Genomic DNA, 14494 nt, shown 5'->3' with positions numbered 1-14494 from the left:
TTTAAGGAGTTGCGGGATGCCCTTTGCTCGGCACCTGTCCTAGGAACGCCAGATTATTCCAAGCCCTTCTCTCTCTTCACTCACGAAAGGGAGGGATGCGCATTGTCTGTTCTAACTCAGCCCATCGGCTCCAAACAACGCCCTTGTGCCTACTTCTCTGCCACTCTTGACCCAGTCGCCAGAGCTTTACCTGCCTGCCTTCGAGCAGTAGCCGCCGCTGCTGTCTCTATCCGTCAGAGTGAGGGAATTGTACTTTCGAACTCTCTCACGGTGTTAGTACCCCACGCAGTTGACACCCTTTTGAACCAGACCAAGACCCAACACCTGACTAGTGCGCGACTGACGGGGTACGAATTGACTCTACTTGCACCCCACATCACTCTGAAGAGGTGCACGACTTTGAATCCTGCTACACTGTTGCCCTTGCCTGAAAATGACCCCGATGTGCCCCCTATACACGACTGTGTGACCCTCACGGACGAACAGACCAGAAGTAGAATTGACCTTAGAGAGACTGCTTTTACAGACCCTGATGGAGAGCTATGGGTAGACGGCTCTTGTATCAAACTCCCAGACGGTTCCACTTCAGCTGCCTATGCGGTGACAACAGCCCAAACAGTAGTTGAAACAGCCCGCATCACGCAACGATCTGCACAGGCGGCAGAGCTCATTGCCCTCACACGAGCATGTATCATAGCAGCAGGAACCACGGCGAACATTTACACGGACAGCCAGTATGCCTTCGGGGTGGTTCATCATTTTGGGCTCTTGTGGAGGGAAAGGGGATTCCTGACGTCCCACGGCACGCCCATCCTTCACGGAGATCTAGTCTCCGCCCTGATTGAAGCAGTTCTCCTCCCCAAACGATTAGCAGTGATCAAATGTCAGGCACACAAGAAGGTGACGGACTTAGTTGGACAGGGAAACGCACTGGCCGACATCACTGCCCGAACCACAGCTGAAAATAGGATGACACGCATATATGTGACCAGGTCACAAGCAGAAAAATGGACTGACGCTAGGGAAACGATTAGGGACATCCAGTCGGCCAGCACACCTCACGAACTGACTGAATGGGCACGGGTGGGTCTGAAGGACGATGAAGGCTGCTGGCGGACAAAAGGCACAAACAAATGGTTGCTGCCTGACTCATACTTGATTCCCATGCTGACTATGGTACACTCCCCTGCACACATAGGTTCTGCCCCCATGATTGAACTCATTTCCAAAGTCTGGCACAACAACAAAATCCCCGACTCAGCCAAACGCCTGGTCCAGCAGTGCCTTATCTGCCTACAACACAACCCCGGGAAAGGAACTGTGGTACCCCGGGGAGGGTTTGGGATCCCCGATCACCCCTTTGAGATCCTCCAGATGGATTATATCCAGCTGGAGAGATGCCAAGGCTTGAAGTACGTATTAGTCATTGTATGTGCCTTCAGCAAATGGGTGGAAGCCTATCCAACCCGTGATAACACTGCCATGACTACTGCCAAAGTACTACTAAAAGAGTTTTTCCCTCGCTACGGCCTTTGTCGAATTTTATGGAGCGACAATGGCCCCCATTTCATAGCTGAAGTTATCCAACTAATCTTGAAGGGGCTGGGGGTAAAGCAAAGGTTCCATGCGGTCTTCCACCCCCAATCCGCTGGCCTAGTTGAGCGACACAATGCTACACTGAAACTGAAACTGTCAAAGATAGTGGCCACCACAGGACTCAAGTGGCCAGATGCCCTCCCACTGGCATTGCTATCGATGTGCTCCACTCCCACTAAGCACCACTTGACCCCCTACGAGGTGGTGTTTGGGCGACCAATGAACCTCTGGACTGCCCCCAAACCAACCTCCATTCACGACGTCCCCGACGTCCTGCTGTCAGATTATTTGTGCAAATTAACTAAAACGTTGTCTGTCATTCATCAACAGGTGCAGCAGGCCATCCCCGATGCTTCCAGGGGCCCCGGTCACGATATCCAACCGGGAGATTATGTTTTAGTCCGGAACTTTCAACGGGCAAAGAGTCTGGAACCCCGGTGGACGGGCCCCTGGCAAGTACTGATCACCACTCGGACGGCTCTTCGAGTGGAGGGAAAAGGGCACTGGCTGCACGCCCACCATTGCAAGAAAATCTCCTCGACCCTGGCCACGACAGAAAACGTCGACACCCAAGAAGAGCTCCTGAACAAAGACCGACCATCGTTGAACTGCTATCCTGATACCGAGGCACTTGAACTTGCAAAATTCTCTGATCCCACTGTGCCATCCCGGGAAGGGTATTTCCTGCGTCGAAAGGAGGGAGCTTCGGCTAAGTAGACCACGGACTAAGTTAAAATCTCAGAACGGTGACCTAAAACAAGCAAGGGTTACCCGGAGAGAAGCTAAACAAAGTCTGTGGTTCTGCCCACTACCGAGCACCTTGAAGATGATGGAAGCACCAGATAAGAAGATGATGGAAGCGCCAGATAAGAAGATGATGAAAGCAACAGGAAATACCCACTACAGGAACCCAAAGACTGACAATTTGCACAAATCAAAGACAATCGCCTTCTTCATTCTTTTCCTCTTTTGCCTCCTCCTCATGACTTCCTTCTGGATCTTGGAGGACAGCACACCCGCTCATCAGATATCGCTGGCCACTGCATAGCCAACCACCATGAAAGAGCATCACCTGATTTCCCTTTCGCCTCAGCTCCGAGAAAGGCGTAGGGAGTTCTGGAACAATTCCTTTGTGCAACTATTGCACCAGCACAACCTTGCTGCAAATGCCACGAACTGCTGGATCTGCGGGTTGCTCCCGCATGCCACTGGACACTCCATCCCCTTCATCCCTTCTCCTTTCTCAGTTCACGGCTCCTGCCTCGCCTGGTTGATCCTCCTGCAGGAAAGCCACAAGGTCAACGCCGCTTCTGGTCAAACAGTGTCACATTTCTACTATGGGTTCTGGCTGAACAAAACAGGAAGGACATCTGCCCCCTTTTGTCCTGTGACCTTAGGTTCCGCCTTTCCTATGAACATCCCTGCCAAAGAAGGAGTCGAGATGCAAGTGCTCCACAATCCAGCTAGACCCACCTTCTCCCACCTACGGAAGCGAACGGCTGCCACTCTGACTGTGGCCCTGTCTGTCATCAATGTCACAGGTCTCGTGTGCCTCCAAGGCCAGGGAACACAGCTGGTGGGTCACAGTTCTTGCCGCATCACCAGAACATTGGTCTCAGTGGATCCCCCCTCCTTTGTTGCTTCTCCGAATATGTACTTTGTTTGTGGCATCAAAGCTTACACTTGGCTCCCGAAAGGTTGGAGGGGTACGTGCTACATCGCCTTCATTCTTCCCCCCACGTATGTGGCCCCAGCCTACCACCACCGGCAAAAGCGTGCCGGAGACATTGGACAAGCCGACTTCACCGGAGCACAGTTCCTGGATGCGGTGAAGGGACTTGTTCCTCTGTGGGGCCCAATGGCAAATAGCCGTGCTATCCGACACCTGACTCAGGCAGTAGAAACAACCATTAACATCACGGCTGGCATCCTCGCTAACAACACGGCTGAGCTCCAGGCAGTCCGCCTGGTGGCTCTTCAGAACCGCCTTGTCCTAGATGTGGTTCTGGCCGACCGTGGAGGAGCATGTCGCATCATCGGCTCCAGCTGTTGCACCTACGTGCCAGATAACTCACCTTCAGTCTACAAAGCAATCGAACACCTCCACAGACTATCCTCAGAGGTTCACCAGGAGCAAGAAGGATGGTCGCTTGGAAGCTGGTTTTGGGACATTTTGAAGGACTGGGGATGGAGATTGTTTACATTTATACTGATACCAGTTGTGATACTGTGTGGGTGTTGCTTAGGTATTCAATGTTTGCCACCTTTGTGTTCACTCATCTCTAATTGTGTGTGCCCCAAGACTTTGGACTTTAGAACTGAGCACATGAGCCCCCTCTATGAGATAGAAATACGTGGTCTTATGGGGATAGATCCGAATTGACAAACTGGCGAGACATGTTAAAAGGGAGGACTGTGGAATTTTAGTTTGTGAACTGAACATCATCTGCGCCATCTTGTCCATTCCTCAGACCCACGTATGAACATACACGATAGCCATTTTAGGTACCATGGTCTCCCTGTTCACGATCGATCATCAGCGCACTTCCCTGACCCTGCAAGCCTCCCCCATGCACTCTGGCTGACCCCGCACTCGCATGCGCAAGTCATGAACCCTCCTCTTCCGCATGACTCTGTCTTTGGGAATCACACCCCGCGCCTGACCAACACCTCCTTTCCTTCCATGAATACCCATCTTTTGATAAACCCTTCTACGCTCGATTGTCCACACCGATCCTTCCTTCCATGAATATCTCTCCTTTGATGACCCCTTCCTCTGAGCCCGATTGTCTGCACGGACCGCTGGTCATCCCTTAAGCCTGAGGATACAGTTTATTGCCCACTACTGTATGCACTCGCCCCTCTTCAAAGGAGCTACTATTGATCATGACCTCCCCACCCCCTGAGATTCGATCAGGCGCACACATTCCAAAGGAATCGGCGGAACACTCAGCTGCGTGATAGCCCCACCTATTGTATGGGGGGTGAGGACCTCTACTGTAGCCACGTGTTGGAATGAGCCGGAACTGGGGGGGTACCGGGGATGTCATTTTTCCATTACTTCACAATGTCTTTATTGTAATAAAGAGCGGTCACATGTCGTAAACCAGTGTATAAAAGGCCAGGTCTCAGAGAGGCTGTCAGAGAGCACCTCGAGACGATACTTTGTTGTCCGATCTGATGTGTTCTGCTCCGTCGGAATAAAACGTGTTTCCTGTCTTCCTGTCTCCAGCGCCTGCCTCTTTATTGATAATCTTCGTATGATATTAGAGGCGTTTAACGCCGGGCAAAATTACTTAAGAATCATCGACTAAATCGCCTGACCAGTTTCCTGACTTTCCTCAACACGCTAAGTAGACTTAAACTGAAACTCAAGAATGGACATCTATAACTGAGCAAACTTATTGCATGTACTATAACTATGCTATTTGGACGTACTTCATGAGAGAGAATTTAGAAACTTATACATCTATAGAAAGGGTAAAAGGTGGAAAACCGCAATAATTCTAACATTATTATTTCAAGAATAGAATTCCGGAGAAAAATATAAACCACATCTAAATTCATAAACAGTATGGAGAGAATTGTGCTCTAAAAGGTAGGGTAACATAGAAACATGCAATGAAAAATGCAATGATCATTCAGATTTTGCGAAAAACATGGAAATTATAACATGTGCAAGGTATGTCTTTATTGAAGCAAAGACAGAAAATAGAAAGGTGCAGTATAGAGTTCTCAGCCTTATCTATATATTTACCTAGAATGGTGTGAAAACCAACCCTGGCCACGGATCAGTCAAGGACAGGAAATACCCCAAGGAATAGCAGTCATCAATGGGACAGCAGGTGCAGAATGGACACCCCAGGAAAGGACAGGAAACCCAGATTAGGATCAGGACAGGACCACCAAGGCACGACCAGCACCCGCAGTTCGGAAGCAACGCCTGCGTTCCACCCTCTCTGCAGCTATCAGTCAGAACCCCGATTGGGCCAGCGAACTCCTCAGCAAAGTGCTCCGCCAGCACTTAAGGTTTAGTAAAACCTTTAAAGTCTATGGTCAATTTCGAACAGAGTGCTCCGCAGCGCTCTGTAAATTCAGTCACCTATTGAGTGCGTTGGGTCAGTGACAGGTCAGCTATTCAGACAAGTCGGACAAATTCTATAGCTAAACCTAGGCTAGATATACTGTTTTCGGGTCAGTGTACCACCCCCAAATGTTGCAAAGTGTCAGAATCCCCAATTTCGATTGGTCCCAAAGTAGGCTAGGTTAACACACCAATCGGAACAGACAACTGCAAGCCTAAATTTACATTCTTGGGTACCGCCTAGCAAGATTGGGGTTCCCATGAGAAGTCGCACTGAATACAATAGGAAGAATACATTGTAAATAATGTAACACATTTTAGTTTCTCTGGCTGGGTGAAGGTGCATCTTCCCAGGCACGTTTTGGCAGCGACTCTCTCTTGGCGCTGTGTCAATGCCACCTTGCTACTTCTGGTCCTGCGCAGTACTGCACTCCAAAATGGACTCCCAAGCACCCCATCAACCCTCCGTACCGAGGATACATGAAAAGTAAGCGAAAACAAATTAAAGCATAGAAATAAATGATATAAACTACATAACCTGATTGTATACTTATGAATCATCACTATAAAAATATACTATGCAATTATTTATTAGTGCAATACATAACACGAGAGCATCTGCACAAGCTTCACCACATTATTACACAAGCAGCCATCTTATGGCTATTACGCATGCGCACCCTTTCCCTCCAAAATTATAACTACGTCATGTCACGTGAGTGTGACTAACGCATGCGCAGAAGCAATATCCTAAACGGCGGCCATTTTAAAGACACAAATTAATCGTATTAGTAAAACACATAGGCAAGCATCCCTAAGATACATGTATATAGTAAAATTAAAGGAAATTAGTAAGACGTACAATTGGATTACAGAGTTATACATGAATCGAGGTTCTTGATTTCAGCAAGTCGCGTAATGTGCGAAATCTTGCTTCATCAATCCCCTCTTTGATGATATTTACTATCATCACAAATAAAAATGGAACCAGATGCCAACTTTTGACACTTTATGCATCTCAATTTCTTCCAACAAGCGATTCAATTTCTCTTTCACATCTTTGCTAGGGTGAGAATTTTTCACCTTTTTGTAAATCTGATTATTCATTTCTTCCAATTCAAGCTCATCCACACTCCGTTTCACACCCCTTCTATCCACCGCGTATTTCTTTGTGTTTTGCGACATTTGCAACAGATGAATATGAGGAAAATGATGAGACCTATCACTCCAATTGGCATCAGCACCTTAAACAATAAACTTCTACCTAAATTGGCAAACCAATGACCTACATTGGAGAGACCATCTACAAGTCTCTTCCAGGCACTGTCAACCTCCAGTGGTTTGAGTTCTATTCCCAAATTAGTAATGTTTTTCGCATATTTTTTAATCTGTACACTTTTGTCCGGTATGTAAGTGCAACAATGTTGCGCCTTCAGCATCCGGCAGACTCCGCCCTCTTTTGCTAATAAGGTGTCCAGCGCAAGTCTGTTCTGCAAAACCATTGATCTGATCGCAACCATTTCGGTATTGACCAGCAGGAATCCATGAGCTGTGTCAGTAGACAACACATCCACTATGGTGGATAATTTGCAAATTCTGTGGGTGTTCAGAACCACTCCCACTCCAGGTATCAGTGCACTAAAAATACTACCCATTATTTCACCTACGCTTTCTCTTCTACTACGCACTAAGCCATTAGTGTTTTCATTGCTTCCAGCAATTTCTTTCACATGGTATATTTTCGGGAAAACAATGCCAAAGTAGCAGCTTCCATACCAGTGATCCGGCAATTTGAAATAAGCCTTGTTTCCACATATATAATAAATTCCGGGAAACACAGGTTCTGACCCATTTTTGAAACCCCAACCTCCAATTACCTTGTAATTGTGTTCACATTGACTGGAACCAATGAAAATGTTATTATAATAACTAGTCTTCTCACGATGAAGACAAAGTTTCCCTTTCCTTTCGAAATCCAGCAACAAAGCAGGACCACTCCCACCATTTGAGGTGCCCTCCATGTTTTCAGCCCATTTAGGAGTTTTCTGTCTTTTGTCATTAGCTTTTCTTTGGAAACTCTCCCTTCTTTTCTCTGCCATGTTTAAAAATATTTTTTCTTGTTCATGTAATGAACAGGTCAAGTTATCTCTGTGTGCTTCATTCAAGTCTATGGTACCTATAGTCAGAAAGTATTCTCCCATATAACGTGTAACGTCACTTTTGGTATGTACAGGATTCAGATTTCCACGTATAGGAAGTTCAGAAAATATTACGTCTGAATTAGAATAGTAATACTGTAACGGTCCTCTTTTGTAAAATAAACTAGCTAAAATGCTACAGGAAATTCCATAGGTCAAAGGTAGGTGATAAGTCACGCCTTCAGCTACAGAAGTAGGTAGCTTCATGCAGACATAGCAGTCTTCTATTTCCATAGTTTCTACATAGTGCACTAAAAGATTAGCGAAAACATTTAACTGTGTCTGGTTTCTAACTCCATGATAATGTAGTCCTTCCTCATCTGATGCTTCTAAGTCTCGTTTTGTTTGTCTGAGTGCTTTTTCACGTCTTTCTACACTTCGTGTTGTCAGTTCTTCAGTGTCAGTGGTCATAGTCTGAGTAGGGTCAATATTAGTATTTTTGCTTACCATAAAAGGAATGAAAACTGTTAGTCCTATCCAAATTATTATCACTATTGCTATACTACATATACATACTTTGCAGCATGTTTTGCAACAACTGCGTCTAGGCCTTCCATTCACGTTTGAATCAGACATTTTCGTTCAGAAGAAGATTTCTCAACCCCTCTCTATAACTTTGCACAGTTAACTTACTCTGCGCAACTTCAGGTTAATTCGTCTTCCTCTTCTGTAGACTGATCAGCAATCGGTTCTCCGTCACTTTCGTCAGTTATATCAAGATCCTCAAAATCCTCCAAAATTAAAAATGTCCATTCAGGATCGTGGTATTTTTCGTTCAGTCTTTTTATTCGATCACTCCTTCTTTTGGAGCTTTCTCCAGCTTGTTCTGTAATTCGAGGACTTTTCCTTCTTTCTGCAAGTTTTTCTTCTACTGTTTTTATTCTCATTCTCAGTTTCTTAATAAATCCCGGTTCAATATTTTTCTTTTTCTTGAGTCTTTTAGCTGGCACTGTGATTTGGCTTTCTTCTAATACTCTTATTTTCGTTTGTTTGTGGCACTTCTGTCTCTGTCTCTTCCCTTCCTATCTGACTAATCCCAGGTCTTGTATCTATTTCTTCTGCCTGGTTACTAAGCTGGCCTGGTTCAGGTGAATTTTGATTTTGGCTTTCGAGTGTCTCTGTTTCTGTGTCCTGAACACGTTCTTCTAATTCTATCTGATCCTGTTCAAGCACTTCGATCTCCTGATTTTCTTCTGCTCGAACTTTTGTACTAGTTCTAGTCTGTCCCTTTTCAATTTCAGGAGTCAGTGGAGGAGTATCGATCACTTGTTCTGTCCCTGTCTGACCTCCCTCTTCGTCCTCAGATTTGATGTGAATCTCAATGATCTGAGGGTCTTCGCCTGTGCCTATCTCTTCCTCTCTATGCCACTCTCTATCCTCTTGGGTTCGCTCTCTTGTTCTGATTGGGTCTTCAGTTAGGTCGATTATGGGTATCCAATCATCTTGGCTGGTGCTCGGCTGTTCGTCATCAGCTACTTCAGGACCGGCGTCTGCAGACCCCTCAGCTGGACAACCTTCAGCTCCAGGTTCCTTGTCTGGGACTACTTTCTGTGTATGGCTGGCATGGATCCACTTGGGAACGCCTGCACACTTCACTGCTGTCGTGGTTACCAGTATTATCTGGCGCTTTTCTCCCCAACTTGGTGCAAGGCAACTTGAACGAGTATGCTTCTTGATTCTAACCCAGTCACCAGGAACCAACTTGTGAACTGGAGTTGTCGGATTGGCGACGGCGTCTTCCCCAATCTGGCGAGAGATAGAACGCACTTGGTCACCCAGTTGCTTGCAGTATTCAAGTACCAAATCATCAGTAATGCTTAACAGTTTGTATCCTGGTACCCATGCTTGTCTCATCACTCTTCCCATTAGGATTTCATGGGGGCTCAGGTCTGTTTTCCGGTCTGGAATACTTCTGAGTCCCATCAGAACAAGAGGCAAGGCAGTAATCCAATTCATGCCAGTAGAGACACACATTTTTGCTAATCTCGATTTTATAGTGCCATTTATTTGCTCTACTACTCCAGAAGCCTCTGGACGATGTGCACAGTGCAGCTTTTGTGTAATTCCAAATGCTTTACAGAGCTGAGCGATTATCTCATTCTGAAAATGTCCGCCTCTATCTGATTCAATAGTGACTGGAACCCCGAACCTAGGTATCGATTCTTTCAGTAACAGTTTGGCTACTGTTATGGCATCATTCTGTGTGGCAGGGTAAGCTTCCACCCATTTTGAAAACAGGCAGACAATGACCAGGACATATCTTTTTCCCTCACAACGAGGCATGGTGATGAATTCAATCTGTATTCTCACAAAGGGACCCCCTGAATTTCCAATTTTTCCCAGTTCAACTACTGTTCTTTTACCAGCGTTAAACTGTTGACATGTTAAGCACCTCTGGCAGAGCGATTCTGCTACCTTCCTGAACTTCGGATTGTACCATGTTTGTTGGAAAACCAGAACCATGGCGTCCCTACCAGTGTGTGAATTTCCATGTATCAATTTTGCCATAGAGGAGAGCAGGTGTCTAGGTAACACAGGCATACCCTTTGGGCCCACAATGACACCATCCTCACTCCTTGGTCGACAACCAAGTTCCTTCCACTTCTCTTTCTCTTCCCAAGGCACAGCATGCTGCCATTCTCTCACTTCATCCCAGGTAGGCACTTCTTCAAACACCATAAGTTGGCAGCTGTTTCCAGTCCCTCCCAGTTTAATATTTATGGACATGCGGTCTTTAGCACATTGTTTTGCCACTTCATCAGCAAAATGATTTCCCAAAGATACAGCGTCAAGGCCCTTCTTATGGGCAACACATTTGACCACTGCTAATTCTTTTGGTAATTGGATTGCCTCCAGTAAATTTTGTACAATCCTTCCATTCCGAATGGGGGTACCTGATGAAGTCAGGAATTCTCTTTGTAGCCATAATTGGCCAAAGTCATGCACAACCCCATAACAGTACTGACTGTCAGTATACACTGTTATTTTTTTGTCTTTTCCCAGTTTGCAAGCTCTTATCAATGCTATCAATTCGGCTACTTGTGCAGACTTTACTCCAAATAAACACGATGCTTCTTTAATGCTGTCCAAAGAGACTACAGCATAAACAGCGCTTAGGCCTACAAGTTCGTGTCTCATACATGAGCCATCCACAAAGAACTCCTCATCATGTACAGGCAAAGGTGTTTCCTTAATGTCTGGGCGGGGTTTAGTACTGAATTCTGTCAGGTCAATGCAATCATGCTCGTTCTCTCCCTGGTCTTCTACAACCATTGAGTCAGGGAGTAAGGTGGCTGGGTTCAGTATATTACACCGAGTAATAACTACATTTGCAGCACCCACGAGAATCCTCTCGTATTTAGTCAGCCGACTAGGGGTGAGATACTGAGTCTTTGTTCGAGTCAGTAAAATTACAACTGCATGTGGAACATACACAGTTACAAGATGTCCCATTACAATGGATTCACTCTGCTCTAAGCTCGTGCAAGTGGCAGCTACCGCTTTCAGACACCCAGGTAATCCAGCAGCCACTGGATCCAAAGTGGCAGAAAAATATGCCACTGGGCGTCTAATCAACCCATGCTCCTGGGTTAAGACTGACAATGCACAATTGTCTCGTGTGTCACAGAACAGGGCAAACTCCTTAGAATAGTCAGGCATTCCTAAAGAAGGGGCTGTACACAGGCAGTCTCGTAATTTAGTGAATGCTGTTAGGCTTTCATCATCCCATTCGACTGGGTCCTTTGCTCCTTTTTTGGTCATATTTATCAAAGGCTTTGCTAGGACTGCGAATCCCACAATCCATTGCCTGCAGTAACCTACAACCCCAAGGAACATTCTGATCTCTTTCTGAGTACGGGGTAATTGCATCTTTTGAATTATTCTGACTCTCTCTGAGGTGACTTTTCTGATGCCTTTTTCTATCTGGTGCCCCAGATATTTCACTGATTTTGAACAGAACTGCAATTTTTCAGGGGCCACTTTATGTCCCTTTTCACCTAGGTGATTCAGCAAGGCAATGGTGTCAATCACACAATCTCTATGACTTTTCGATGCCACCAAAAGGTCATCTATATATTGTACCAAAACAGACTTGCCAGGTAAGACTAGGGATTCGAGGCATTTTTTCAGGATCTGATTAAAGATAGAGGGGCTTTCTGTGTACCCTTGGGGGACCCTATTCCAAACGTACACGTGACTATTGAAAGAAAATGAGAAAAGAAATTTGCTATCTGGATGCAATGGGATCGAAAAGAATGCATGACATAGGTCAATCACGGTGAACCACTCAGCATCCCAAGGAATTTGATACAGGATTACTGCGGGGTTCGGGACAATAGGACAGCAAGGAATAACGATCTTGTTTACCTTTCTCAGGTCCTGCACTACTCTGTACTTGCCACTAGGTTTCTTGATTCCAATTATGGGAGAATTACAAGGGCTGCTCATTACTTCTTGTATGATGTTTGCTTCTAGTAATTTCTGTATTTCAATGGCAACTCCTGCTCTTACTTCGGCACTCATTCTGTAAGGCTTGGTATTGGGGTAAACTGCTTTTTCTTTCATGGCTATTTGTATGGGATCTACATTTGCCATTAATCCTACATCCTTTCCAGTAAAGTCCCACACTTCTGATTTCACTGTCTTTTGAAGTTCTTCGGGTAAGTCTTGTACAGTCATTCGTTTAATCTCTGAGTCAGGTCTGATTAACATTAACTTATAGATGCCATCTTCGTCTGGGGTCTGAATTTCAATGCCCTTTGGTGTGCAAAAGATAGTACAGTTCATTTTGCACAACAAATCACGTCCCAGTAAGTTTACTGGACTGGTGTCACAAACGACAAATCTATGCATTTCTTTAAAGTTCCCTATTGTAATCTCCATGGGCTCAGTAAGTGGGGTACTAATCAATAAATTAGATACACCTACTACCTGGATTGCTTCTCCCGAGAGGGGTAGGTTTGGAACGTCCGCTGTTCTCACAGTAGAACGGGTAGCACCAGTGTCCAACAGAAAGGTGACATAATTTCCATCAACCCTTCCTTCAATGTATGGCCCTGACTGGTCTACCGGCAAGGAGGCGCCAAGTACACACTCCTTGTCCTCCCCTCTCAGGCCCCGTCAGTACTCGTCGTCACAGAGAAAAGTGTCATTTAACAAATACTGCGAAGTTGCTGCATTTCTGTTCTCATTGCCTCCCCAGATTTCTATGTCGTCACCCTGCGGTGATTTTCCCTTAAAATTAGGTTTTGGCGCTCGGGGCACTTGGATTGTTTTTACCTGCTGCTGGGTCTTTCTTGGTCTTTCATTCTGCGTCTGTGGAATTTAATCAGGGGTTTGGGTATTATCATGCTGTAAATACGGACACTCGTCTCGCCAATGTCCAATTTCCCCGCACTGGTGGCAGGGGAATTTCTTTTTAGCTTCTTCTCTGCTCATTTTTACTTTTGGCTTTCCCCCACCCCCAGGGCTTTGATTTTGGGTACCTTTACTCAATTTACTAAATTGCTTTTCCTGTTGTTCTGCGAGCTTTACCTGTGCCCACATCACCTTTTCCTTGAGGGCCTTTTTCTTATCTGCCATCTCGTCCTCACAGTATTTTGCGTACCGTAGGACCTCGTCTATTTTCTTGGACTGCCAACAGATTTTGTTATCTTTGATCCACTGACAAATTTCGGGTCTTAGACCGTTTACAAACCTGTGAATGAAGTGGGTCATATCCTTCATCTTGATGTTATCTATGCCGCTGTATGTTTTAAACACCTGTAACAGTCTTTCATAAAAGGAGTGCACAGTCTCGTCCCTTTCCTGCGTAGTTCTATCTATTTTTGTCCAATCAGTTTCCTTTGCGGGCACTTTTAGCTTCAAATGTTGAATTACTTGATCATATTTCCTCATCACTTCTTTAGAGGGTTCCCCTGTCCTAGAGTCCCTCGGGTACTCCTCACTAGGCCAAGCTATGGCTATTTTACACTCGGTCCATAAGTCTACCGGAACTACGATATCAAAGAACCCATCCAAATCTTTCCACAGGCATTTTTGAACCTTTACAAACCTTTCCACCTGCCTGTACCAGTCCACAGGCTTCTCTCGTAATTTTGGGAAATCATTTGTAAAGGACACAATATCCTGTCTGGACCAGGGAACATGTACGTATTTTCCACCTGGCACTTCACGCATAGGACATAACTGCTCTGGTTTATCAGCTTCTTTTAGCACGAACTGAGGAGTCACTTGTTTGGATCTAGCCTCCTCTTTCTTCTTTGCCCACCTGGCTTTCCACCGGTCCACATCTCCCCATTTCTGTAATACTGTCAATAACTATTTGACCTGTGCCTTCTTCCCTGACATGTTCAGGTTTTCCAGATCTTTGTCTGAGAAGTCTGCTCTGTACGGTTTTTGCAAAGGCTTTGATTTCGAGATATCTATTCCCATACTAGCTGCAGTGTCAGTTAGTTTTTCATGGAGTACCCTGGCATTTCGAGTAAGGCTCTTGCAGATAAACAACAGCTCTTCTTCTGTGTAGGTATTTAATCGATCTAATCCTTCATTTCCTGCCATAAGTTCTTCTATTTCTACTCTCAGTTTGTAGAGATTTAGAGGTTTCGACTGAAGA

Source organism: Lissotriton helveticus, chromosome 2_1, assembly GCF_964261635.1.
Source record: "Lissotriton helveticus chromosome 2_1, aLisHel1.1, whole genome shotgun sequence".
Lineage (NCBI taxonomy): Eukaryota > Metazoa > Chordata > Amphibia > Caudata > Salamandridae > Lissotriton > Lissotriton helveticus.
This window is presented reverse-complemented; position numbering follows the sequence as displayed.